Genomic DNA, 23,469 nt, shown 5'->3' on the forward strand with positions numbered 1-23,469 from the left:
TGACCAAAAAGAAAACAAAAAATTATTGTCGCATACCAGTTGTTAAATTAATACTCGTTGATTTCATGATTATGAATGTGTGTGTATGGGAAAGTTTGAATCTTACTTTGACCAACGATAATATTTACATAAAGAAGAACATACGTAATTTGATGATACTGAATAGGCCCGTCTGATAACGAAAGGATGGGCCTAATCTAATGCGAGCCTTCATTTCCCATATTATATGAAGTATTGCCGCAGTTAGGTCGTGTAAACGTTGATTACTCCAAAGTTATTTTTCTAATTATGTCACCAACTTGCATGTTGGTAACTGTTATAAAAGAGCTTCAGATCCATACAACATGTCTGGAAATATCGGAATTTCAAACTCCGTCATAATTTCGATCATGGAAAATGATTTTAAAGATGACTTCACACTCATAGTTCAAAGATATATCATATGCGGAAGTTTATTGGCTAAAATCTGGCCGACGCTGTGAGTGTATGCTCTAAACAGACCGGAAGTTATAACGAAAAGAGTGAATTTCAAGTTTTTACGAAAACTTGAGTTTTGACCTCGATATGCCGAAATCAAAGCCGCATTAAGGTAGACGATTGTTTGACAAGTTTGATGTCAGTTGCTGAAGCGATGTATACTGTACACAAACAAGCAAACAAACTTGACAAAAAACATGACCTGATTGTCGGAGGTAAAATCACTATGTATTTGTGTCTGTTGAAAGTTGTATTTATGAGTTGTGATTAACGAAGCGAGGTTAGCGAGTTCTTATCTGGTAGCGTGGCCGAGCGGTCTAAGGCGCTGGTTTTAGGCACCAGTCTCTTCGGAGGCGTGGGTTCGAATCCCACCGCTGCCAATAGTGTACACTTTTGCCATGAATTCCGACGGAAAAATGGGTCAAATACCACGTGTATGAGCAATTTGGTCGTATAATGAAATGATTAAATTTTAGATGAAATCTTGTCAAAGTTTGAAATGCAAAGTGATTGTGATGAAAACGCAAAATAACTGCAGCGTAAGGTAGGTAGCGTGGCCGAGCGGTCTAAGGCGCTGGTTTAAGGCACCAGTCTCTTCGGAGGCGTGGGTTCGAATCCCACCGCTGCCAATAGTGTACACGTTGGTTGTTAATTCCAATAGAAATAAAACTTTTAAATGACGTAAATCAAATTTTTGTTTAGGATTTCTTCAAATTTCACATTTATATTGAGTATGATTAAAACGCGAAGTATCGAATGCAGAGGGCAGGTAGCGTAGCCGAGCGGTCTAAGGCGCTGGTTTAAGGCACCAGTCTCTTCGGAGGCGTGGGTTCGAATCCCACCGCTATCATGTGTAACATTTAACTTACGTCCGTAACTGTTTTTACTCAATTCCGCTCAAGTTTTGATCTTACAACATCATGGAAGTTAAAATACTGTGAAAGTGCTACTTCGGAAAGACGGGAAAAGAAAAAAATTCTTATATGAGTAAAAATATAAGCACACGTCGTTTTAATAGTTTTAAAATTCATTCTAACGTAACGGCTGAATTACTATTCGAGAATGTTAAAATTCAGCTCGGCTTATAGAGAGAATAATTATATTGGAAAAGATACATAATTGAAAAAAGAATATAGTCCAAGTGGAAGTATGGATGACCAAAAAGAAAACAAAAAATTATTGTCGCATACCAGTTGTTAAATTAATACTCGTTGATTTCATGATTATGAATGTGTGTGTATGGGAAAGTTTGAATCTTACTTTGACCAACGATAATATTTACATAAAGAAGAACATACGTAATTTGATGATACTGAATAGGCCCGTCTGATAACGAAAGGATGGGCCTAATCTAATGCGAGCCTTCATTTCCCATATTATATGAAGTATTGCCGCAGTTAGGTCGTGTAAACGTTGATTACTCCAAAGTTATTTTTCTAATTATGTCACCAACTTGCATGTTGGTAACTGTTATAAAAGAGCTTCAGATCCATACAACATGTCTGGAAATATCGGAATTTCAAACTCCGTCATAATTTCGATCATGGAAAATGATTTTAAAGATGACTTCACACTTATAGTTCAAAGATATATCATATGCGGAAGTTTATTGGCTAAAATCTGGCCGACGCTGTGAGTGTATGCTCTAAACAGACCGGAAGTTATAACGAAAAGAGTGAATTTCAAGTTTTTACGAAAACTTGAGTTTTGACCTCGATATGCCGAAATCAAAGCCGCATTAAGGTAGACGATTGTTTGACAAGTTTTATGTCAGTTGCTGAAGCGATGTATACTGTACACAAACAAGCAAACAAACTTGACAAAAAACATGACCTGATTGTCGGAGGTAAAATCACTATGTATTTGTGTCTGTTGAAAGTTGTATTTATGAGTTGTGATTAACGAAGCGAGGTTAGCGAGTTCTTATCTGGTAGCGTGGCCGAGCGGTCTAAGGCGCTGGTTTTAGGCACCAGTCTCTTCGGAGGCGTGGGTTCGAATCCCACCGCTGCCAATAGTGTACACTTTTGCCATGAATTCCGACGGAAAAATGGGTCAAATACCACGTGTATGAGCAATTTGGTCGTATAATGAAATGATTAAATTTTAGATGAAATCTTGTCAAAGTTTGAAATGCAAAGTGATTGTGATGAAAACGCAAAATAACTGCAGCGTAAGGTAGGTAGCGTGGCCGAGCGGTCTAAGGCGCTGGTTTAAGGCACCAGTCTCTTCGGAGGCGTGGGTTCGAATCCCACCGCTGCCAATAGTGTACACGTTGGTTGTTAATTCCAATAGAAATAAAACTTTTAAATGACGTAAATCAAATTTTTGTTTAGGATTTCTTCAAATTTCACATTTATATTGAGTATGATTAAAACGCGAAGTATCGAATGCAGAGGGCAGGTAGCGTAGCCGAGCGGTCTAAGGCGCTGGTTTAAGGCACTAGTCTCTTCGGAGGCGTGGGTTCGAATCCCACCGCTATCATGTGTAACATTTAACTTACGTCCGTAACTGTTTTTACTCAATTCCGCTCAAGCTTTGATCTTACAACATCATGGAAGTTAAAATACTGTGAAAGTGCTACTTCGGAAAGACGGGAAAAGAAACAAAATTCTTATATGAGTAAAAATATAAGCACACGTCGTTTTAATAGTTTTAAAATTCATTCTAACGTAACGGCTGAATTACTATTCGAGAATGTTAAAATTCAGCTCGGCTTATAGAGAGAATAATTATATTGGAAAAGATACATAATTGAAAAAAGAATATAGTCCAAGTGGAAGTATGGATGACCAAAAAGAAAAAGAAATTATTGTCGCATACCAGTTGTTAAATTAATACTCGTTGATTTCATGATTATGAATGTGTGTGTATGGGAAAGTTTGAATCTTACTTTGACCAACGATAATATTTACATAAAGAAGAACATACGTAATTTGATGATACTGAATAGGCCCGTCTGATAACGAAAGGATGGGCCTAATCTAATGCGAGCCTTCATTTCCCATATTATATGAAGTATTGCCGCAGTTAGGTCGTGTAAACGTTGATTACTCCAAAGTTATTTTTCTAATTATGTCACCAACTTGCATGTTGGTAACTGTTATAAAAGAGCTTCAGATCCATACAACATGTCTGGAAATATCGGAATTTCAAACTCCGTCATAATTTCGATCATGGAAAATGATTTTAAAGATGACTTCACACTCATAGTTCAAAGATATATCATATGCGGAAGTTTATTGGCTAAAATCTGGGCGACGCTGTGAGTGTATGCTCTAAACAGACCCGAAGTTATAACGAAAAGAGTGAATTTCATGTTTTTACGAAAACTTGAGTTTTGACCTCGATATGCCGAAATCAAAGCCGCATTAAGGTAGACGATTGTTTGACAAGTTTGATGTCAGTTGCTGAAGCGATGTATACTGTACACAAACAAGCAAACAAACTTGACAAAAAACATGACCTGATTCTCGGAGGTAAAATCACTATGTATTTGTGTCTGTTGAAAGTTGTATTTATGAGTTGTGATTAACGAAGCGAGGTTAGCGAGTTCTTATCTGGTAGCGTGGCCGAGCGGTCTAAGGCGCTGGTTTTAGGCACCAGTCTCTTCGGAGGCGTGGGTTCGAATCCCACCGCTGCCAATAGTGTACACTTTTGCCATGAATTCCGACGGAAAATGGGTAAAAACAACGTGTATGAGCAATTTGGTCGTATAATGAAATGATTAAATTTTAGATGAAATCTTGTCAAAGTTTGAAATGCAAAGTGATTGTGATGAAAACGCAAAATAACTGCAGCGTAAGGTAGGTAGCGTGGCCGAGCGGTCTGAGGCGCTGGTTTAAGGCACCAGTCTCTTCTTAGGCGTGGGTTCGAATCCCACCGCTGCTAATAGTGTACACGTTGGTTGTTAATTCCAATAGAAATAAAACTTTTAAATGACGTAAATCAAATTTTTGTTTAGGATTTCTTCAAATTTCACATTTATATTGAGTATGATTAAAACGCGAAGTATCGAATGCAGAGGGCAGGTAGCGTAGCCGAGCGGTCTAAGGCGCTGGTTTAAGGCACCAGTCTCTTCGGAGGCGTGGGTTCGAATCCCACCGCTATCATGTGTAACATTTAAGTTACGTCCATAACTGTTTTTACTCAATTCCGCTCAAGCTTTGATCTTACAACATCATGGAAGTTAAAATACTGTGAAAGTGCTACTTCGGAAAGACGGGAAAAGAAAAAAATTCTTATATGAGTAAAAATATAAGCACACGTCGTTTTAATAGTTTTAAAATTCATTCTAACGTAACGGCTGAATTACTATTCGAGAATGTTAAAATTCAGCTCGGCTTATAGAGAGAATAATTATATTGGAAAAGATACATAATTGAAAAAAGAATATAGTCCAAGTGGAAGTATGGATGACCAAAAAGAAAAAGAAATTATTGTCGCATACCAGTTGTTAAATTAATACTCGTTGATTTCATGATTATGAATGTGTGTGTATGGGAAAGTTTGAATCTTACTTTGACCAACGATAATATTTACATAAAGAAGAACATACGTAATTTGATGATACTGAATAGGCCCGTCTGATAACGAAAGGATGGGCCTAATCTAATGCGAGCCTTCATTTCCCATATTTTATGAAGTATTTCCGAAGTTAGGTCGTGTAAACGTTGATTACTCCAAAGTTATTTTTCTAATTATGTCACCAACTTGCATGTTGGTAACTGTTATAAAAGAGCTTCAGATCCATACAACATGTCTGGAAATATCGGAATTTCAAACTCCGTCATAATTTCGATCATGGAAAATGATTTTAAAGATGACTTCACACTCATAGTTCTAAGATATATCATATGCGGAAGTTTATTGGCTAAAATCTGGCCGACGCTGTGAGTGTATGCTCTAAACAGACCGGAAGTTATAACGAAAAGAGTGAATTTCAAGTTTTTACGAAAACTTGAGTTTTGACCTCGATATGCCGAAATCAAAGCCGCATTAAGGTAGACGATTGTTTGACAAGTTTGATGTCAGTTGCTGAAGCGATGTATACTGTACACAAACAAGCAAACAAACTTGACAAAAAACATGACCTGATTGTCGGAGGTAAAATCACTATGTATTTGTGTCTGTTGAAAGTTGTATTTATGAGTTGTGATTAACGAAGCGAGGTTAGCGAGTTCTTATCTGGTAGCGTGGCCGAGCGGTCTAAGGCGCTGGTTTTAGGCACCAGTCTCTTCGGAGGCGTGGGTTCGAATCCCACCGCTGCCAATAGTGTACACTTTTGCCATGAATTCCGACCGAAAAATGGGTCAAATACCACGTGTATGAGCAATTTGGTCGTATAATGAAATGATTAAATTTTAGATGAAATCTTGTCAAAGTTTGAAATGCAAAGTGATTGTGATGAAAACGCAAAATAACTGCAGCGTAAGGTAGGTAGCGTGGCCGAGCGGTCTAAGGCGCTGGTTTAAGGCACCAGTCTCTTCGGAGGCGTGGGTTCGAATCCCACCGCTGCCAATAGTGTACATGTTTGTTGTTAATTCCAATAGAAATAAAACTTTTAAATGACGTAAATCAAATTTTTGTTTAGGATTTCTTCAAATTTCACATTTATATTGAGTATGATTAAAACGCGAAGTATCGAATGCAGAGGGCAGGTAGCGTGGCCGAGCGGTCTAAGGCGCTGGTTTAAGGCACCAGTCTCTTCGGAGGCGTGGGTTCGAATCCCACCGCTATCATTTGTAACATTTAAGTTACGTCCATAACTGTTTTTACTCAATTCCGCTCAAGCTTTGATCTTACAACATCATGGAAGTTAAAATACTGTGAAAGTGCTACTTCGGAAAGACGGGAAAAGAAAAAAATTCTTATATGAGTAAAAATATAAGCACACGTCGTTTTAATAGTTTTAAAATTCATTCTAACGTAACGGCTGAATTACTATTCGAGAATGTTAAAATTCAGCTCGGCTTATAGAGAGAATAATTATATTGGAAAAGATACATAATTGAAAAAAGAATATAGTCCAAGTGGAAGTATGGATGACCAAAAAGAAAAAGAAATTATTGTCGCATACCAGTTGTTAAATTAATACTCGTTGATTTCATGATTATGAATGTGTGTGTATGGGAAAGTTTGAATCTTACTTTGACCAACGATAATATTTACATAAAGAAGAACATACGTAATTTGATGATACTGAATAGGCCCGTCTGATAACGAAAGGATGGGCCTAATCTAATGCGAGCCTTCATTTCCCATATTATATGAAGTATTGCCGCAGTTAGGTCGTGTAAACGTTGATTACTCCAAAGTTATTTTTCTAATTATGTCACCAACTTGCATGTTGGTAACTGTTATAAAAGAGCTTCAGATCCATACAACATGTCTGGAAATATCGGAATTTCAAACTCCGTCATAATTTCGATCATGGAAAATGATTTTAAAGATGACTTCACACTCATAGTTCTAAGATATATCATATGCGGAAGTTTATTGGCTAAAATCTGGGCGACGCTGTGAGTGTATGCTCTAAACAGACCGGAAGTTATAACGAAAAGAGTGAATTTCAAGTTTTTACGAAAACTTGAGTTTTGACCTCGATATGCCGAAATCAAAGCCGCATTAAGGTAGACGATTGTTTGACAAGTTTGATGTCAGTTGCTGAAGCGATGTATACTGTACACAAACAAGCAAACAAACTTGACAAAAAACATGACCTGATTGTCGGAGGTAAAATCACTATATATTTGTGTCTGTTGAAAGTTGTATTTATGAGTTGTGATTAACGAAGCGAGGTTAGCGAGTTCTTATCTGGTAGCGTGGCCGAGCGGTCTAAGGCGCTGGTTTTAGGCACCAGTCTCTTCGGAGGCGTGGGTTCGAATCCCACCGCTGCCAATAGTGTACACTTTTGCCATGAATTCCGACGGAAAATGGTAAAAACAACGTGTATGAGCAATTTGGTCGTATAATGAAATGATTAAATTTTAGATGAAATCTTGTCAAAGTTTGAAATGCAAAGTGATTGTGATGAAAACGCAAAATAACTGCAGCGTAAGGTAGGTAGCGTGGCCGAGCGGTCTAAGGCGCTGGTTTAAGGCACCAGTCTCTTCGGAGGCGTGGGTTCGAATCCCACCGCTGCCAATAGTGTACACGTTGGTTGTTAATTCCAATAGAAATAAAACTTTTAAATGACGTAAATCAAATTTTTGTTTAGGATTTCTTCAAATTTCACATTTATATTGAGTATGATTAAAACGCGAAGTATCGAATGCAGAGGGCAGGTAGCGTAGCCGAGCGGTCTAAGGCGCTGGTTTAAGGCACCAGTCTCTTCGGAGGCGTGGGTTCGAATCCCACCGCTATCATGTGTAACATTTAACTTACGTCCGTAACTGTTTTTACTCAATTCCGCTCAAGTTTTGATCTTACAACATCATGGAAGTTAAAATACTGTGAAAGTGCTACTTCGGAAAGACGGGAAAAGAAAAAAATTCTTATATGAGTAAAAATATAAGCACACGTCGTTTTAATAGTTTTAAAATTCATTCTAACGTAACGGCTGAATTACTATTCGAGAATGTTAAAATTCAGCTCGGCTTATAGAGAGAATAATTATATTGGAAAAGATACATAATTGAAAAAAGAATATAGTCCAAGTGGAAGTATGGATGACCAAAAAGAAAAAGAAATTATTGTCGCATACAAGTTGTTAAATTAATAATCGTTGGTTTCATGATTATGAATGTGTGTGTATGGGAAAGTTTGAATCTTACTTTGACCAACGATAATATTTACATAAAGAAGAACATACGTAATTTGATGATACTGAATAGGCCCGTCTGATAACGAAAGGATGGGCCTAATCTAATGCGAGCCTTCATTTCCCATATTATATGAAGTATTGCCGAAGTTAGGTCGTGTAAACGTTGATTACTCCAAAGTTATTTTTCTAATTATGTCACCAATTTGCATGTTGGTAACTGTTATAAAAGAGCTTCAGATCCATACAACATGTCTGGAAATATCGGAATTTCAAACTCCGTCATAATTTCGATCATGGAAAATGATTTTAAAGATGACTTCACACTCATAGTTCAAAGATATATCATATGCGGAAGTTTATTGGCTAAAATCTGGGCGACGCTGTGAGTGTATGCTCTAAACAGACCCGAAGTTATAACGAAAAGAGTGAATTTCAAGTTTTTACGAAAACTTGAGTTTTGACCTCGATATGCCGAAATCAAAGCCGCATTAAGGTAGACGATTGTTTGACAAGTTTGATGTCAGTTGCTGAAGCGATGTATACTGTACACAAACAAACTTGACAAAAAACATGACCTGATTGTCGGAGGTAAAATCACTATGTATTTGTGTCTGTTGAAAGTTGTATTTATGAGTTGTGATTAACGAAGCGAGGTTAGCGAGTTCTTATCTGGTAGCGTGGCCGAGCGGTCTAAGGCTCTGGTTTCAGGCACCAGTCTCTTCGGAGGCGTGGGTTCGAATCCCACCGCTGCCAATAGTGTACACTTTTGCCATAAATTCCGACGGAAAAATGGGTCAAATACCACGTGTATGAGCAATTTGGTCGTATAATGAAATGATTAAATTTTAGATGAAATCTTGTCAAAGTTTGAAATGCTAAGTGATTGTGATGAAAACGCAAAATAACTGCAGCGTAAGGTAGGTAGCGTGGCCGAGCGGTCTAAGGCGCTGGTTTAAGGCACCAGTCTCTTCGGAGGCGTGGGTTCGAATCCCACCGCTGCCAATAGTGTACACGTTGGTTGTTAATTCCAATAGAAATAAAACTTTTAAATGACGTAAATCGAATTTTTGTTTAGGATTTCTTCAAATTTCACATTTATATTGAGTATGATTAAAACGCGAAGTATCGAATGCAGAGGGCAGGTAGCGTGGCCGAGCGGTCTAAGGCGCTGGTTTAAGGCACCAGTCTCTTCGGAGGCGTGGGTTCGAATCCCACCGCTATCATGTGTAACATTTAAGTTACGTCCATAACTGTTTTTACTCAATTCCGCTCAAGCTTTGATCTTACAACATCATAAAAGTTAAAATACTGTGAAAGTGCTACTTCGGAAAGACGGGAAAAGAAAAAAATTCTTATATGAGTAAAAATATAAGCACACGTCGTTTTAATAGTTTTAAAATTCATTCTAACGTAACGGCTGAATTACTATTCGAGAATGTTAAAATTCAGCTCGGCTTATAGAGAGAATAATTATATTGGAAAAGATACATAATTGAAAAAAGAATATAGTCTAAGTGGAAGTATGGATGACCAAAAAGAAATAGAAATTATTGTCGCATACCAGTTGTTAAATTAATACTCGTTGATTTCATGATTATGAATGTGTGTGTATGGGAAAGTTTGAATCTTACTTTGACCAACGATAATATTTACATAAAGAAGAACATACGTAATTTGATGATACTGAATAGGCCCGTCTGATAACGAAAGGATGGGCCTAATCTAATGCGAGCCTTCATTTCCCATATTATATGAAGTATTGCCGAAGTTAGGTCGTGTAAACGTTGATTACTCCAAAGTTATTTTTCTAATTATGTCACCAATTTGCATGTTGGTAACTGTTATAAAAGAGCTTCAGATCCATACAACATGTCTGGAAATATCGGAATTTCAAACTCCGTCATAATTTCGATCATGGAAAATGATTTTAAAGATGACTTCACACTCATAGTTCAAAGATATATCATATGCGGAAGTTTATTGGCTAAAATCTGGGCGACGCTGTGAGTGTATGCTCTAAACAGACCCGAAGTTATAACGAAAAGAGTGAATTTCAAGTTTTTATGAAAACTTGAGTTTTGACCTCGATATGCCGAAATCAAAGCCGCATTAAGGTAGACGATTGTTTGACAAGTTTGATGTCAGTTGCTGAAGCGATGTATACTGTACACAAACAAGCAAACAAACTTGACAAAAAACATGACCTGATTGTCGGAGGTAAAATCACTATGTATTTGTGTCTGTTGAAAGTTGTATTTATGAGTTGTGATTAACGAAGCGAGGTTAGCGAGTTCTTATCTGGTAGCGTGGCCGAGCGGTCTAAGGCGCTGGTTTTAGGCACCAGTCTCTTCGGAGGCGTGGGTTCGAATCCCACCGCTGCCAATAGTGTACACTTTTGCCATGAATTCCGACCGAAAAATGGGTCAAATACCACGTGTATGAGCAATTTGGTCGTATAATGAAATGATTAAATTTTAGATGAAATCTTGTCAAAGTTTGAAATGCAAAGTGATTGTGATGAAAACGCAAAATAACTGCAGCGTAAGGTAGGTAGCGTGGCCGAGCGGTCTAAGGCGCTGGTTTAAGGCACCAGTCTCTTCGGAGGCGTGGGTTCGAATCCCACCGCTATCATGTGTAACATTTAAGTTACGTCCATAACTGTTTTTACTCAATTCCGCTCAAGCTTTGATCTTACAACATCATGGAAGTTAAAATACTGTGAAAGTGCTACTTCGGAAAGACGGGAAAAGAAAAAAATTCTTATATGAGTAAAAATATAAGCACACGTCGTTTTAATAGTTTTAAAATTCATTCTAACGTAACGGCTGAATTACTATTCGAGAATGTTAAAATTCAGCTCGGCTTATAGAGAGAATAATTATATTGGAAAAGATACATAATTGAAAAAAGAATATAGTCCAAGTGGAAGTATGGATGACCAAAAAGAAAAAGAAATTATTGTCGCATACCAGTTGTTAAATTAATACTCGTTGATTTCATGATTATGAATGTGTGTGTATGGGAAAGTTTGAATCTTACTTTGACCAACGATAATATTTACATAAAGAAGAACATACGTAATTTGATGATACTGAATAGGCCCGTCTGATAACGAAAGGATGGGCCTAATCTAATGCGAGCCTTCATTTCCCATATTATATGAAGTATTGCCGCAGTTAGGTCGTGTAAACGTTGATTACTCCAAAGTTATTTTTCTAATTATGTCACCAACTTGCATGTTGGTAACTGTTATAAAAGAGCTTCAGATCCATACAACATGTCTGGAAATATCGGAATTTCAAACTCCGTCATAATTTCGATCATCGAAAATGATTTTAAAGATGACTTCACACTCATAGTTCAAAGATATATCATATGCGGAAGTTTATTGGCTAAAATCTGGGCGACGCTGTGAGTGTATGCTCTAAACAGACCCGAAGTTATAACGAAAAGAGTGAATTTCAAGTTTTTACGAAAACTTGAGTTTTGACCTCGATATGCCGAAATCAAAGCCGCATTAAGGTAGACGATTGTTTGACAAGTTTGATGTCAGTTGCTGAAGCGATGTATACTGTACACAAACAAGCAAACAAACTTGACAAAAAACATGACCTGATTGTCGGAGGTAAAATCACTATGTATTTGTGTCTGTTGAAAGTTGTATTTATGAGTTGTGATTAACGAAGCGAGGTTAGCGAGTTCTTATCTGGTAGCGTGGCCGAGCGGTCTAAGGCTCTGGTTTTAGGCACCAGTCTCTTCGGAGGCGTGGGTTCGAATCCCACCGCTGCCAATAGTGTACACTTTTGCCATGAATTCCGACCGAAAAATGGTAAAAACAACGTGTATGAGCAATTTGGTCGTATAATGAAATGATTAAATTTTAGATGAAATCTTGTCAAAGTTTGAAATGCAAAGTGATTGTGATGAAAACGCAAAATAACTGCAGTGTAAGGTAGGTAGCGTGGCCGAGCGGTCTAAGGCGCTGGTTTAAGGTACCAGTCTCTTCGGAGGCGTGGGTTCGAATCCCACCGCTGCCAATAGTGTACACGTTGGTTGTTAATTCCAATAGAAATAAAACTTTTAAATGACGTAAATCAAATTTTTGTTTAGGATTTCTTCAAATTTCACATTTATATTGAGTATGATTAAAACGCGAAGTATCGAATGCAGAGGGCAGGTAGCGTGGCCGAGCGGTCTAAGGCGCTGGTTTAAGGCACCAGTCTCTTCGGAGGCGTGGGTTCGAATCCCACCGCTATCATGTGTAACATTTAACTTACGTCCATAACTGTTTTTACTCAATTCCGCTCAAGCTTTGATCTTACAACATCATGGAAGTTAAAATACTGTGAAAGTGCTACTTCGGAAAGACGGGAAAAGAAAAAAATTCTTATATGAGTAAAAATATAAGCACACGTCGTTTTAATAGTTTTAAAATTCATTCTAACGTAACGGCTGAATTACTATTCGAGAATGTTAAAATTCAGCTCGGCTTATAGAGAGAATAATTATATTGGAAAAGATACATAATTGAAAAAAGAATATAGTCCAAGTGGAAGTATGGATGACCAAAAAGAAAACAAAAAATTATTGTCGCATACCAGTTGTTAAATTAATACGCGTTGATTTCATGATTATGAATGTGTGTGTATGGGAAAGTTTGAATCTTACTTTGACCAACGATAATATTTACATAAAGAAGAACATACGTAATTTGATGATACTGAATAGGCCCGTCTGATAACGAAAGGATGGGCCTAATCTAATGCGAGCCTTCATTTCCCATATTATATGAAGTATTGCCGAAATTAGGTCGTGTAAACGTTGATTACTCCAAAGTTATTTTTCTAATTATGTCACCAATTTGCATGTTGGTAACTGTTATAAAAGAGCTTCAGATCCATACAACATGTCTGGAAATATCGGAATTTCAAACTCCGTCATAATTTCGATCATGGAAAATGATTTTAAAGATGACTTCACACTCATAGTTCAAAGATATATCATATGCGGAAGTTTATTGGCTAAAATCTGGGCGACGCTGTGAGTGTATGCTCTAAACAGACCGGAAGTTATAACGAAAAGAGTGAATTTCAAGTTTTTACGAAAACTTGAGTTTTGACCTCGATATGCCGAAATCAAAGCCGCATTAAGGTAGACGATTGTTTGACAAGTTTGATGTCAGTTGCTGAAGCGATGTATACTGTACACAAACAAGCAAACAAACTTGACAAAAAACATGACCTGATTGTCGGAGGTAAAATCACTATGTATTTGTGTCTGTTGAAAGTTGTATTTATGAGTTGTGATTAACGAAGCGAGGTTAGCGAGTTCTTATCTGGTAGCGTGGCCGAGCGGTCTAAGGCGCTGGTTTTAGGCACCAGTTTCTTCGGAGGCGTGGGTTCGAATCCCACCGCTGCCAATAGTGTACACTTTTGCCATGAATTCCGACCGAAAAATGGGTCAAATACCACGTGTATGAGCAATTTGGTCGTATAATGAAATGATTAAATTTTAGATGAAATCTTGTCAAAGTTTGAAATGCAAAGTGATTGTGATGAAAACGCAAAATAACTGCAGCGTAAGGTAGGTAGCGTGGCCGAGCGGTCTAAGGCGCTGGTTTAAGGCACCAGTCTCTTCGGAGGCGTGGGTTCGAATCCCACCGCTGCCAATAGTGTACACGTTGGTTGTTAATTCCAATAGAAATAAAACTTTTAAATGACGTAAATCAAATTTTTGTTTAGGATTTCTTCAAATTTCACATTTATATTGAGTATGATTAAAACGCGAAGTATCGAATGCAGAGGGCAGGTAGCGTAGCCGAGCGGTCTAAGGCGCTGGTTTAAGGCACAAGTCTCTTCGGAGGCGTGGGTTCGAATCCCACCGCTATCATGTGTAACATTTAACTTACGTCCGTAACTGTTTTTACTCAATTCCGCTCACGTTTTGATCTTACAACATCATGGAAGTTAAAATACTGTGAAAGTGCTACTTCGGAAAGACGGGAAAAGAAAAAAATTCTTATATGAGTAAAAATATAAGCACACGTCGTTTTAATAATTTTAAAATTCATTCTAACGTAACGGCTGAATTACTATTCGAGAATGTTAAAATTCAGCTCGGCTTATAGAGAGAATAATTATATTGGAAAAGATACATAATTGAAAAAAGAATATAGTCCAAGTGGAAGTATGGATGACCAAAAAGAAAACAAAAAATTATTGTCGCATACCAGTTGTTAAATTAATACTCGTTGATTTCATGATTATGAATGTGTGTGTATGGGAAAGTTTGAATCTTACTTTGACCAACGATAATATTTACATAAAGAAGAACATACGTAATTTGATGATACTGAATAGGCCCGTCTGATAACGAAAGGATGGGCCTAATCTAATGCGAGCCTTCATTTCCCATATTATATGAAGTATTGCCGCAGTTAGGTCGTGTAAACGTTGATTACTCCAAAGTTATTTTTCTAATTATGTCACCAACTTGCATGTTGGTAACTGTTATAAAAGAGCTTCAGATCCATACAACATGTCTGGAAATATCGGAATTTCAAACTCCGTCATAATTTCGATCATGGAAAATGATTTTAAAGATGACTTCACACTCATAGTTCAAAGATATATCATATGCGGAAGTTTATTGGCTAAAATCTGGGCGACGCTGTGAGTGTATGCTCTAAACAGACCGGAAGTTATAACGAAAAGAGTGAATTTCAAGTTTTTACGAAAACTTGAGTTTTGACCTCGATATGCCGAAATCAAAGCCGCATTAAGGTAGACGATTGTTTGACAAGTTTGATGTCAGTTGCTGAAGCGATGTATACTGTACACAAACAAGCAAACAAACTTGACAAAAAACATGACCTGATTGTCGGAGGTAAAATCACTATGTATTTGTGTCTGTTGAAAGTTGTATTTATGAGTTGTGATTAACGAAGCGAGGTTAGCGAGTTCTTATCTGGTAGCGTGGCCGAGCGGTCTAAGGCGCTGGTTTTAGGCACCAGTTTCTTCGGAGGCGTGGGTTCGAATCCCACCGCTGCCAATAGTGTACACTTTTGCCATGAATTCCGACGGAAAAATGGGTCAAATACCACGTGTATGAGCAATTTGGTCGTATAATGAAATGATTAAATTTTAGATGAAATCTTGTCAAAGTTTGAAATGCAAAGTGATTGTGATGAAAACGCAAAATAACTGCAGCGTAAGGTAGGTAGCGTGGCCGAGCGGTCTAAGGCGCTGGTTTAAGGCACCAGTCTCTTCGGAGGCGTGGGTTCGAATCCCACCGCTGCCAATAGTGTACACGTTGGTTGTTAATTCCAATAGAAATAAAACTTTTAAATGACGTAAATCAAATTTTTGTTTAGGATTTCTTCAAATTTCACATTTATATTGAGTATGATTAAAACGCGAAGTATCGAATGCAGAGGGCAGGTAGCGTAGCCGAGCGGTCTAAGGCGCTGGTTTAAGGCACCAGTCTCTTCGGAGGCGTGGGTTCGAATCCCACCGCTATCATGTGTAACATTTAACTTACGTCCGTAACTGTTTTTACTCAATTCCGCTCAAGTTTTGATCTTACAACATCATGGAAGTTAAAATACTGTGAAAGTGCTACTTCGGAAAGACGGGAAAAGAAAAAAATTCTTATATGAGTAAAAATATAAGCACACGTCGTTTTAATAGTTTTAAAATTCATTCTAACGTAACGGCTGAATTACTATTCGAGAATGTTAAAATTCAGCTCGGCTTATAGAGAGAATAATTATATTGGAAAAGATACATAATTGAAAAAAGAATATAGTCCAAGTGGAAGTATGGATGACCAAAAAGAAAACAAAAAATTATTGTCGCATACCAGTTGTTAAATTAATACTCGTTGATTTCATGATTATGAATGTGTGTGTATGGGAAAGTTTGAATCTTACTTTGACCAACGATAATATTTACATAAAGAAGAACATACGTAATTTGATGATACTGAATAGGCCCGTCTGATAACGAAAGGATGGGCCTAATCTAATGCGAGCCTTCATTTCCCATATTATATGAAGTATTGCCGCAGTTAGGTCGTGTAAACGTTGATTACTCCAAAGTTATTTTTCTAATTATGTCACCAACTTGCATGTTGGTAACTGTTATAAAAGAGCTTCAGATCCATACAACATGTCTGGAAATATCGGAATTTCAAACTCCGTCATAATTTCGATCATGGAAAATGATTTTAAAGATGACTTCACACTCATAGTTCAAAGATATATCATATGCGGAAGTTTATTGGCTAAAATCTGGCCGACGCTGTGAGTGTATGCTCTAAACAGACCGGAAGTTATAACGAAAAGAGTGAATTTCAAGTTTTTACGAAAACTTGAGTTTTGACCTCGATATGCCGAAATCAAAGCCGCATTAAGGTAGACGATTGTTTGACAAGTTTGATGTCAGTTGCTGAAGCGATGTATACTGTACACAAACAAGCAAACAAACTTGACAAAAAACATGACCTGATTGTCGGAGGTAAAATCACTATGTATTTGTGTCTGTTGAAAGTTGTATTTATGAGTTGTGATTAACGAAGCGAGGTTAGCGAGTTCTTATCTGGTAGCGTGGCCGAGCGGTCTAAGGCGCTGGTTTTAGGCACCAGTCTCTTCGGAGGCGTGGGTTCGAATCCCACCGCTGCCAATAGTGTACACTTTTGCCATGAATTCCGACGGAAAAATGGGTCAAATACCACGTGTATGAGCAATTTGGTCGTATAATGAAATGATTAAATTTTAGATGAAATCTTGTCAAAGTTTGAAATGCAAAGTGATTGTGATGAAAACGCAAAATAACTGCAGCGTAAGGTAGGTAGCGTGGCCGAGCGGTCTAAGGCGCTGGTTTAAGGCACCAGTCTCTTCGGAGGCGTGGGTTCGAATCCCACCGCTGCCAATAGTGTACACGTTGGTTGTTAATTCCAATAGAAATAAAACTTTTAAATGACGTAAATCAAATTTTTGTTTAGGATTTCTTCAAATTTCACATTTATATTGAGTATGATTAAAACGCGAAGTATCGAATGCAGAGGGCAGGTAGCGTAGCCGAGCGGTCTAAGGCGCTGGTTTAAGGCACCAGTCTCTTCGGAGGCGTGGGTTCGAATCCCACCGCTATCATGTGTAACATTTAACTTACGTCCGTAACTGTTTTTACTCAATTCCGCTCAAGTTTTGATCTTACAACATCATGGAAGTTAAAATACTGTGAAAGTGCTACTTCGGAAAGACGGGAAAAGAAAAAAATTCTTATATGAGTAAAAATATAAGCACACGTCGTTTTAATAGTTTTAAAATTCATTCTAACGTAACGGCTGAATTACTATTCGAGAATGTTAAAATTCAGCTCGGCTTATAGAGAGAATAATTATATTGGAAAAGATACATAATTGAAAAAAGAATATAGTCCAAGTGGAAGTATGGATGACCAAAAAGAAAACAAAAAATTATTGTCGCATACCAGTTGTTAAATTAATACTCGTTGATTTCATGATTATGAATGTGTGTGTATGGGAAAGTTTGAATCTTACTTTGACCAACGATAATATTTACATAAAGAAGAACATACGTAATTTGATGATACTGAATAGGCCCGTCTGATAACGAAAGGATGGGCCTAATCTAATGCGAGCCTTCATTTCCCATATTATATGAAGTATTGCCGCAGTTAGGTCGTGTAAACGTTGATTACTCCAAAGTTATTTTTCTAATTATGTCACCAACTTGCATGTTGGTAACTGTTATAAAAGAGCTTCAGATCCATACAACATGTCTGGAAATATCGGAATTTCAAACTCCGTCATAATTTCGATCATGGAAAATGATTTTAAAGATGACTTCACACTCATAGTTCAAAGATATATCATATGCGGAAGTTTATTGGCTAAAATCTGGCCGACGCTGTGAGTGTATGCTCTAAACAGACCGGAAGTTATAACGAAAAGAGTGAATTTCAAGTTTTTACGAAAACTTGAGTTTTGACCTCGATATGCCGAAATCAAAGCCGCATTAAGGTAGACGATTGTTTGACAAGTTTGATGTCAGTTGCTGAAGCGATGTATACTGTACACAAACAAGCAAACAAACTTGACAAAAAACATGACCTGATTCTCGGAGGTAAAATCACTATGTATTTGTGTCTGTTGAAAGTTGTATTTATGAGTTGTGATTAACGAAGCGAGGTTAGCGAGTTCTTATCTGGTAGCGTGGCCGAGCGGTCTAAGGCGCTGGTTTTAGGCACCAGTCTCTTCGGAGGCGTGGGTTCGAATCCCACCGCTGCCAATAGTGTACACTTTTGCCATGAATTCCGACGGAAAAATGGGTCAAATACCACGTGTATGAGCAATTTGGTCGTATAATGAAATGATTAAATTTTAGATGAAATCTTGTCAAAGTTTGAAATGCAAAGTGATTGTGATGAAAACGCAAAATAACTGCAGCGTAAGGTAGGTAGCGTGGCCGAGCGGTCTAAGGCGCTGGTTTAAGGCACCAGTCTCTTCGGAGGCGTGGGTTCGAATCCCACCGCTGCCAATAGTGTACACGTTGGTTGTTAATTCCAATAGAAATAAAACTTTTAAATGACGTAAATCAAATTTTTGTTTAGGATTTCTTCAAATTTCACATTTATATTGAGTATGATTAAAACGCGAAGTATCGAATGCAGAGGGCAGGTAGCGTAGCCGAGCGGTCTAAGGCGCTGGTTTAAGGCACCAGTCTCTTCGGAGGCGTGGGTTCGAATCCCACCGCTATCATGTGTAACATTTAACTTACGTCCGTAACTGTTTTTACTCAATTCCGCTCAAGTTTTGATCTTACAACATCATGGAAGTTAAAATACTGTGAAAGTGCTACTTCGGAAAGACGGGAAAAGAAAAAAATTCTTATATGAGTAAAAATATAAGCACACGTCGTTTTAATAGTTTTAAAATTCATTCTAACGTAACGGCTGAATTACTATTCGAGAATGTTAAAATTCAGCTCGGCTTATAGAGAGAATAATTATATTGGAAAAGATACATAATTGAAAAAAGAATATAGTCCAAGTGGAAGTATGGATGACCAAAAAGAAAACAAAAAATTATTGTCGCATACCAGTTGTTAAATTAATACTCGTTGATTTCATGATTATGAATGTGTGTGTATGGGAAAGTTTGAATCTTACTTTGACCAACGATAATATTTACATAAAGAAGAACATACGTAATTTGATGATACTGAATAGGCCCGTCTGATAACGAAAGGATGGGCCTAATCTAATGCGAGCCTTCATTTCCCATATTATATGAAGTATTGCCGCAGTTAGGTCGTGTAAACGTTGATTACTCCAAAGTTATTTTTCTAATTATGTCACCAACTTGCATGTTGGTAACTGTTATAAAAGAGCTTCAGATCCATACAACATGTCTGGAAATATCGGAATTTCAAACTCCGTCATAATTTCGATCATGGAAAATGATTTTAAAGATGACTTCACACTTATAGTTCAAAGATATATCATATGCGGAAGTTTATTGGCTAAAATCTGGCCGACGCTGTGAGTGTATGCTCTAAACAGACCGGAAGTTATAACGAAAAGAGTGAATTTCAAGTTTTTACGAAAACTTGAGTTTTGACCTCGATATGCCGAAATCAAAGCCGCATTAAGGTAGACGATTGTTTGACAAGTTTTATGTCAGTTGCTGAAGCGATGTATACTGTACACAAACAAGCAAACAAACTTGACAAAAAACATGACCTGATTGTCGGAGGTAAAATCACTATGTATTTGTGTCTGTTGAAAGTTGTATTTATGAGTTGTGATTAACGAAGCGAGGTTAGCGAGTTCTTATCTGGTAGCGTGGCCGAGCGGTCTAAGGCGCTGGTTTTAGGCACCAGTCTCTTCGGAGGCGTGGGTTCGAATCCCACCGCTGCTAATAGTGTACACTTTTGCCATGAATTCCGACGGAAAAATGGGTCAAATACCACGTGTATGAGCAATTTGGTCGTATAATGAAATGATTAAATTTTAGATGAAATCTTGTCAAAGTTTGAAATGCAAAGTGATTGTGATGAAAACGCAAAATAACTGCAGCGTAAGGTAGGTAGCGTGGCCGAGCGGTCTAAGGCGCTGGTTTAAGGCACCAGTCTCTTCGGAGGCGTGGGTTCGAATCCCACCGCTGCCAATAGTGTACACGTTGGTTGTTAATTCCAATAGAAATAAAACTTTTAAATGACGTAAATCAAATTTTTGTTTAGGATTTCTTCAAATTTCACATTTATATTGAGTATGATTAAAACGCGAAGTATCGAATGCAGAGGGCAGGTAGCGTAGCCGAGCGGTCTAAGGCGCTGGTTTAAGGCACTAGTCTCTTCGGAGGCGTGGGTTCGAATCCCACCGCTATCATGTGTAACATTTAACTTACGTCCGTAACTGTTTTTACTCAATTCCGCTCAAGTTTTGATCTTACAACATCATGGAAGTTAAAATACTGTGAAAGTGCTACTTCGGAAAGACGGGAAAAGAAAAAAATTCTTATATGAGTAAAAATATAAGCACACGTCGTTTTAATAGTTTTAAAATTCATTCTAACGTAACGGCTGAATTACTATTCGAGAATGTTAAAATTCAGCTCGGCTTATAGAGAGAATAATTATATTGGAAAAGATACATAATTGAAAAAAGAATATAGTCCAAGTGGAAGTATGGATGACCAAAAAGAAAAAGAAATTATTGTCGCATACCAGTTGTTAAATTAATACTCGTTGATTTCATGATTATGAATGTGTGTGTATGGGAAAGTTTGAATCTTACTTTGACCAACGATAATATTTACATAAAGAAGAACATACGTAATTTGATGATACTGAATAGGCCCGTCTGATAACGAAAGGATGGGCCTAATCTAATGCGAGCCTTCATTTCCCATATTTTATGAAGTATTTCCGAAGTTAGGTCGTGTAAACGTTGATTACTCCAAAGTTATTTTTCTAATTATGTCCCCAACTTGCATGTTGGTAACTGTTATAAAAGAGCTTCAGATCCATACAACATGTCTGGAAATATCGGAATTTCAAACTCCGTCATAATTTCGATCATGGAAAATGATTTTAAAGATGACTTCACACTCATAGTTCAAAGATATATCATATGCGGAAGTTTATTGGCTAAAATCTGGCCGACGCTGTGAGTGTATGCTCTAAACAGACCGGAAGTTATAACGAAAAGAGTGAATTTCATGTTTTTACGAAAACTTGAGTTTTGACCTCGATATGCCGAAATCAAAGCCGCATTAAGGTAGACGATTGTTTGACAAGTTTGATGTCAGTTGCTGAAGCGATGTATACTGTACACAAACAAGCAAACAAACTTGACAAAAAACATGACCTGATTGTCGGAGGTAAAATCACTATGTATTTGTGTCTGTTGAAAGTTGTATTTATGAGTTGTGATTAACGAAGCGAGGTTAGCGAGTTCTTATCTGGTAGCGTGGCCGAGCGGTCTAAGGCGCTGGTTTTAGGCACCAGTCTCTTCGGAGGCGTGGGTTCGAATCCCACCGCTGCCAATAGTGTACACTTTTGCCATGAATTCCGACGGAAAATGGGTAAAAACAACGTGTATGAGCAATTTGGTCGTATAATGAAATGATTAAATTTTAGATGAAATCTTGTCAAAGTTTGAAATGCAAAGTGATTGTGATGAAAACGCAAAATAACTGCAGCGTAAGGTAGGTAGCGTGGCCGAGCGGTCTAAGGCGCTGGTTTAAGGCACCAGTCTCTTCGGAGGCGTGGGTTCGAATCCCACCGCTGCTAATAGTGTACACGTTTGTTGTTAATTCCAATAGAAATAAAACTTTTAAATGACGTAAATCAAATTTTTGTTTAGGATTTCTTCAAATTTCACATTTATATTGAGTATGATTAAAACGCGAAGTATCGAATGCAGAGGGCAGGTAGCGTGGCCGAGCGGTCTAAGGCGCTGGTTTAAGGCACCAGTCTCTTCGGAGGCGTGGGTTCGAATCCCACCGCTATCATGTGTAACATTTAAGTTGCGTCCACAACTGTTTTTACTCAATTCCGCTCAAGCTTTGATCTTACAACATCATGGAAGTTAAAATACTGTGAAAGTGCTACTTCGGAAAGACGGGAAAAGAAACAAAATTCTTATATGAGTAAAAATATAAGCACACGTCGTTTTAATAGTTTTAAAATTCATTCTAACGTAACGGCTGAATTACTATTCGAGAATGTTAAAATTCAGCTCGGCTTATAGAGAGAATAATTATATTGGAAAAGATACATAATTGAAAAAAGAATATAGTCCAAGTGGAAGTATGGATGACCAAAAAGAAAAAGAAATTATTGTCGCATACCAGTTGTTAAATTAATACTCGTTGATTTCATGATTATGAATGTGTGTGTATGGGAAAGTTTGAATCTTACTTTGACCAACGATAATATTTACATAAAGAAGAACATACGTAATTTGATGATACTGAATAGGCCCGTCTGATAACGAAAGGATGGGCCTAATCTAATGCGAGCCTTCATTTCCCATATTATATGAAGTATTGCCGCAGTTAGGTCGTGTAAACGTTGATTACTCCAAAGTTATTTTTCTAATTATGTCACCAACTTGCATGTTGGTAACTGTTATAAAAGAGCTTCAGATCCATACAACATGTCTGGAAATATCGGAATTTCAAACTCCGTCATAATTTCGATCATGGAAAATGATTTTAAAGATGACTTCACACTCATAGTTCAAAGATATATCATATGCGGAAGTTTATTGGCTAAAATCTGGGCGACGCTGTGAGTGTATGCTCTAAACAGACCCGAAGTTATAACGAAAAGAGTGAATTTCATGTTTTTACGAAAACTTGAGTTTTGACCTCGATATGCCGAAATCAAAGCCGCATTAAGGTAGACGATTGTTTGACAAGTTTGATGTCAGTTGCTGAAGCGATGTATACTGTACACAAACAAGCAAACAAACTTGACAAAAAACATGACCTGATTCTCGGAGGTAAAATCACTATGTATTTGTGTCTGTTGAAAGTTGTATTTATGAGTTGTGATTAACGAAGCGAGGTTAGCGAGTTCTTATCTGGTAGCGTGGCCGAGCGGTCTAAGGCGCTGGTTTTAGGCACCAGTCTCTTCGGAGGCGTGGGTTCGAATCCCACCGCTGCCAATAGTGTACACTTTTGCCATGAATTCCGAC

At 37.6% G+C, this 23,469-nt stretch overlaps 41 non-coding genes across 41 annotated transcripts; all 41 read left to right on the plus strand.

The window, feature by feature from the left end:
- The first annotated feature begins 775 nt into the window (after positions 1-775).
- On the plus strand, positions 776-857 carry Trnal-uag (transfer RNA leucine (anticodon UAG)). Its single transcript has one exon. It is a non-coding gene; the product is annotated as a tRNA-Leu (tRNA).
- A 167-nt stretch (positions 858-1,024) lies between these two features.
- On the plus strand, positions 1,025-1,106 carry Trnal-aag (transfer RNA leucine (anticodon AAG)). Its single transcript has one exon. It is a non-coding gene; the product is annotated as a tRNA-Leu (tRNA).
- A 139-nt stretch (positions 1,107-1,245) lies between these two features.
- On the plus strand, positions 1,246-1,327 carry Trnal-aag (transfer RNA leucine (anticodon AAG)). Its single transcript has one exon. It is a non-coding gene; the product is annotated as a tRNA-Leu (tRNA).
- Positions 1,328-2,406: 1,079 nt separating this feature from the next.
- Positions 2,407-2,488, plus strand: Trnal-uag (transfer RNA leucine (anticodon UAG)). The gene has a single exon. It is a non-coding gene; the product is annotated as a tRNA-Leu (tRNA).
- Positions 2,489-2,655: 167 nt separating this feature from the next.
- Positions 2,656-2,737, plus strand: Trnal-aag (transfer RNA leucine (anticodon AAG)). The gene has a single exon. It is a non-coding gene; the product is annotated as a tRNA-Leu (tRNA).
- A 139-nt stretch (positions 2,738-2,876) lies between these two features.
- Trnal-aag (transfer RNA leucine (anticodon AAG)) lies at positions 2,877-2,958 on the plus strand. The gene has a single exon. It is a non-coding gene; the product is annotated as a tRNA-Leu (tRNA).
- Positions 2,959-4,036: 1,078 nt separating this feature from the next.
- Trnal-uag (transfer RNA leucine (anticodon UAG)) lies at positions 4,037-4,118 on the plus strand. The gene has a single exon. It is a non-coding gene; the product is annotated as a tRNA-Leu (tRNA).
- A 386-nt stretch (positions 4,119-4,504) lies between these two features.
- Positions 4,505-4,586, plus strand: Trnal-aag (transfer RNA leucine (anticodon AAG)). Its single transcript has one exon. It is a non-coding gene; the product is annotated as a tRNA-Leu (tRNA).
- A 1,077-nt stretch (positions 4,587-5,663) lies between these two features.
- Positions 5,664-5,745, plus strand: Trnal-uag (transfer RNA leucine (anticodon UAG)). The gene has a single exon. It is a non-coding gene; the product is annotated as a tRNA-Leu (tRNA).
- Positions 5,746-5,912: 167 nt separating this feature from the next.
- Trnal-aag (transfer RNA leucine (anticodon AAG)) lies at positions 5,913-5,994 on the plus strand. The gene has a single exon. It is a non-coding gene; the product is annotated as a tRNA-Leu (tRNA).
- A 139-nt stretch (positions 5,995-6,133) lies between these two features.
- On the plus strand, positions 6,134-6,215 carry Trnal-aag (transfer RNA leucine (anticodon AAG)). The gene has a single exon. It is a non-coding gene; the product is annotated as a tRNA-Leu (tRNA).
- A 1,077-nt stretch (positions 6,216-7,292) lies between these two features.
- Positions 7,293-7,374, plus strand: Trnal-uag (transfer RNA leucine (anticodon UAG)). The gene has a single exon. It is a non-coding gene; the product is annotated as a tRNA-Leu (tRNA).
- Positions 7,375-7,538: 164 nt separating this feature from the next.
- Trnal-aag (transfer RNA leucine (anticodon AAG)) lies at positions 7,539-7,620 on the plus strand. Its single transcript has one exon. It is a non-coding gene; the product is annotated as a tRNA-Leu (tRNA).
- A 139-nt stretch (positions 7,621-7,759) lies between these two features.
- Trnal-aag (transfer RNA leucine (anticodon AAG)) lies at positions 7,760-7,841 on the plus strand. Its single transcript has one exon. It is a non-coding gene; the product is annotated as a tRNA-Leu (tRNA).
- A 1,069-nt stretch (positions 7,842-8,910) lies between these two features.
- Trnal-cag (transfer RNA leucine (anticodon CAG)) lies at positions 8,911-8,992 on the plus strand. Its single transcript has one exon. It is a non-coding gene; the product is annotated as a tRNA-Leu (tRNA).
- Positions 8,993-9,159: 167 nt separating this feature from the next.
- On the plus strand, positions 9,160-9,241 carry Trnal-aag (transfer RNA leucine (anticodon AAG)). The gene has a single exon. It is a non-coding gene; the product is annotated as a tRNA-Leu (tRNA).
- Positions 9,242-9,380: 139 nt separating this feature from the next.
- Trnal-aag (transfer RNA leucine (anticodon AAG)) lies at positions 9,381-9,462 on the plus strand. Its single transcript has one exon. It is a non-coding gene; the product is annotated as a tRNA-Leu (tRNA).
- A 1,077-nt stretch (positions 9,463-10,539) lies between these two features.
- On the plus strand, positions 10,540-10,621 carry Trnal-uag (transfer RNA leucine (anticodon UAG)). The gene has a single exon. It is a non-coding gene; the product is annotated as a tRNA-Leu (tRNA).
- A 167-nt stretch (positions 10,622-10,788) lies between these two features.
- On the plus strand, positions 10,789-10,870 carry Trnal-aag (transfer RNA leucine (anticodon AAG)). The gene has a single exon. It is a non-coding gene; the product is annotated as a tRNA-Leu (tRNA).
- Positions 10,871-11,947: 1,077 nt separating this feature from the next.
- Trnal-uag (transfer RNA leucine (anticodon UAG)) lies at positions 11,948-12,029 on the plus strand. Its single transcript has one exon. It is a non-coding gene; the product is annotated as a tRNA-Leu (tRNA).
- A 165-nt stretch (positions 12,030-12,194) lies between these two features.
- On the plus strand, positions 12,195-12,276 carry Trnal-aag (transfer RNA leucine (anticodon AAG)). Its single transcript has one exon. It is a non-coding gene; the product is annotated as a tRNA-Leu (tRNA).
- A 139-nt stretch (positions 12,277-12,415) lies between these two features.
- Positions 12,416-12,497, plus strand: Trnal-aag (transfer RNA leucine (anticodon AAG)). The gene has a single exon. It is a non-coding gene; the product is annotated as a tRNA-Leu (tRNA).
- Positions 12,498-13,576: 1,079 nt separating this feature from the next.
- On the plus strand, positions 13,577-13,658 carry Trnal-uag (transfer RNA leucine (anticodon UAG)). The gene has a single exon. It is a non-coding gene; the product is annotated as a tRNA-Leu (tRNA).
- Positions 13,659-13,825: 167 nt separating this feature from the next.
- Trnal-aag (transfer RNA leucine (anticodon AAG)) lies at positions 13,826-13,907 on the plus strand. The gene has a single exon. It is a non-coding gene; the product is annotated as a tRNA-Leu (tRNA).
- A 139-nt stretch (positions 13,908-14,046) lies between these two features.
- Trnal-aag (transfer RNA leucine (anticodon AAG)) lies at positions 14,047-14,128 on the plus strand. Its single transcript has one exon. It is a non-coding gene; the product is annotated as a tRNA-Leu (tRNA).
- Positions 14,129-15,207: 1,079 nt separating this feature from the next.
- Trnal-uag (transfer RNA leucine (anticodon UAG)) lies at positions 15,208-15,289 on the plus strand. Its single transcript has one exon. It is a non-coding gene; the product is annotated as a tRNA-Leu (tRNA).
- A 167-nt stretch (positions 15,290-15,456) lies between these two features.
- Trnal-aag (transfer RNA leucine (anticodon AAG)) lies at positions 15,457-15,538 on the plus strand. The gene has a single exon. It is a non-coding gene; the product is annotated as a tRNA-Leu (tRNA).
- Positions 15,539-15,677: 139 nt separating this feature from the next.
- Positions 15,678-15,759, plus strand: Trnal-aag (transfer RNA leucine (anticodon AAG)). The gene has a single exon. It is a non-coding gene; the product is annotated as a tRNA-Leu (tRNA).
- Positions 15,760-16,838: 1,079 nt separating this feature from the next.
- Positions 16,839-16,920, plus strand: Trnal-uag (transfer RNA leucine (anticodon UAG)). Its single transcript has one exon. It is a non-coding gene; the product is annotated as a tRNA-Leu (tRNA).
- Positions 16,921-17,087: 167 nt separating this feature from the next.
- Positions 17,088-17,169, plus strand: Trnal-aag (transfer RNA leucine (anticodon AAG)). Its single transcript has one exon. It is a non-coding gene; the product is annotated as a tRNA-Leu (tRNA).
- Positions 17,170-17,308: 139 nt separating this feature from the next.
- On the plus strand, positions 17,309-17,390 carry Trnal-aag (transfer RNA leucine (anticodon AAG)). The gene has a single exon. It is a non-coding gene; the product is annotated as a tRNA-Leu (tRNA).
- A 1,079-nt stretch (positions 17,391-18,469) lies between these two features.
- Positions 18,470-18,551, plus strand: Trnal-uag (transfer RNA leucine (anticodon UAG)). The gene has a single exon. It is a non-coding gene; the product is annotated as a tRNA-Leu (tRNA).
- A 167-nt stretch (positions 18,552-18,718) lies between these two features.
- On the plus strand, positions 18,719-18,800 carry Trnal-aag (transfer RNA leucine (anticodon AAG)). The gene has a single exon. It is a non-coding gene; the product is annotated as a tRNA-Leu (tRNA).
- Positions 18,801-18,939: 139 nt separating this feature from the next.
- Trnal-aag (transfer RNA leucine (anticodon AAG)) lies at positions 18,940-19,021 on the plus strand. The gene has a single exon. It is a non-coding gene; the product is annotated as a tRNA-Leu (tRNA).
- A 1,079-nt stretch (positions 19,022-20,100) lies between these two features.
- Positions 20,101-20,182, plus strand: Trnal-uag (transfer RNA leucine (anticodon UAG)). Its single transcript has one exon. It is a non-coding gene; the product is annotated as a tRNA-Leu (tRNA).
- Positions 20,183-20,349: 167 nt separating this feature from the next.
- Trnal-aag (transfer RNA leucine (anticodon AAG)) lies at positions 20,350-20,431 on the plus strand. The gene has a single exon. It is a non-coding gene; the product is annotated as a tRNA-Leu (tRNA).
- Positions 20,432-20,570: 139 nt separating this feature from the next.
- On the plus strand, positions 20,571-20,652 carry Trnal-aag (transfer RNA leucine (anticodon AAG)). Its single transcript has one exon. It is a non-coding gene; the product is annotated as a tRNA-Leu (tRNA).
- A 1,077-nt stretch (positions 20,653-21,729) lies between these two features.
- On the plus strand, positions 21,730-21,811 carry Trnal-uag (transfer RNA leucine (anticodon UAG)). Its single transcript has one exon. It is a non-coding gene; the product is annotated as a tRNA-Leu (tRNA).
- Positions 21,812-21,976: 165 nt separating this feature from the next.
- On the plus strand, positions 21,977-22,058 carry Trnal-aag (transfer RNA leucine (anticodon AAG)). Its single transcript has one exon. It is a non-coding gene; the product is annotated as a tRNA-Leu (tRNA).
- Positions 22,059-22,197: 139 nt separating this feature from the next.
- Trnal-aag (transfer RNA leucine (anticodon AAG)) lies at positions 22,198-22,279 on the plus strand. Its single transcript has one exon. It is a non-coding gene; the product is annotated as a tRNA-Leu (tRNA).
- Positions 22,280-23,357: 1,078 nt separating this feature from the next.
- On the plus strand, positions 23,358-23,439 carry Trnal-uag (transfer RNA leucine (anticodon UAG)). Its single transcript has one exon. It is a non-coding gene; the product is annotated as a tRNA-Leu (tRNA).
- Positions 23,440-23,469: the final 30 nt, after the last annotated feature.

Source organism: Euprymna scolopes, chromosome 29 (assembly GCF_053919585.1).
Source record: "Euprymna scolopes isolate OS-2025 chromosome 29, ASM5391958v1, whole genome shotgun sequence".
Taxonomy (NCBI): domain Eukaryota; kingdom Metazoa; phylum Mollusca; class Cephalopoda; order Sepiida; family Sepiolidae; genus Euprymna; species Euprymna scolopes.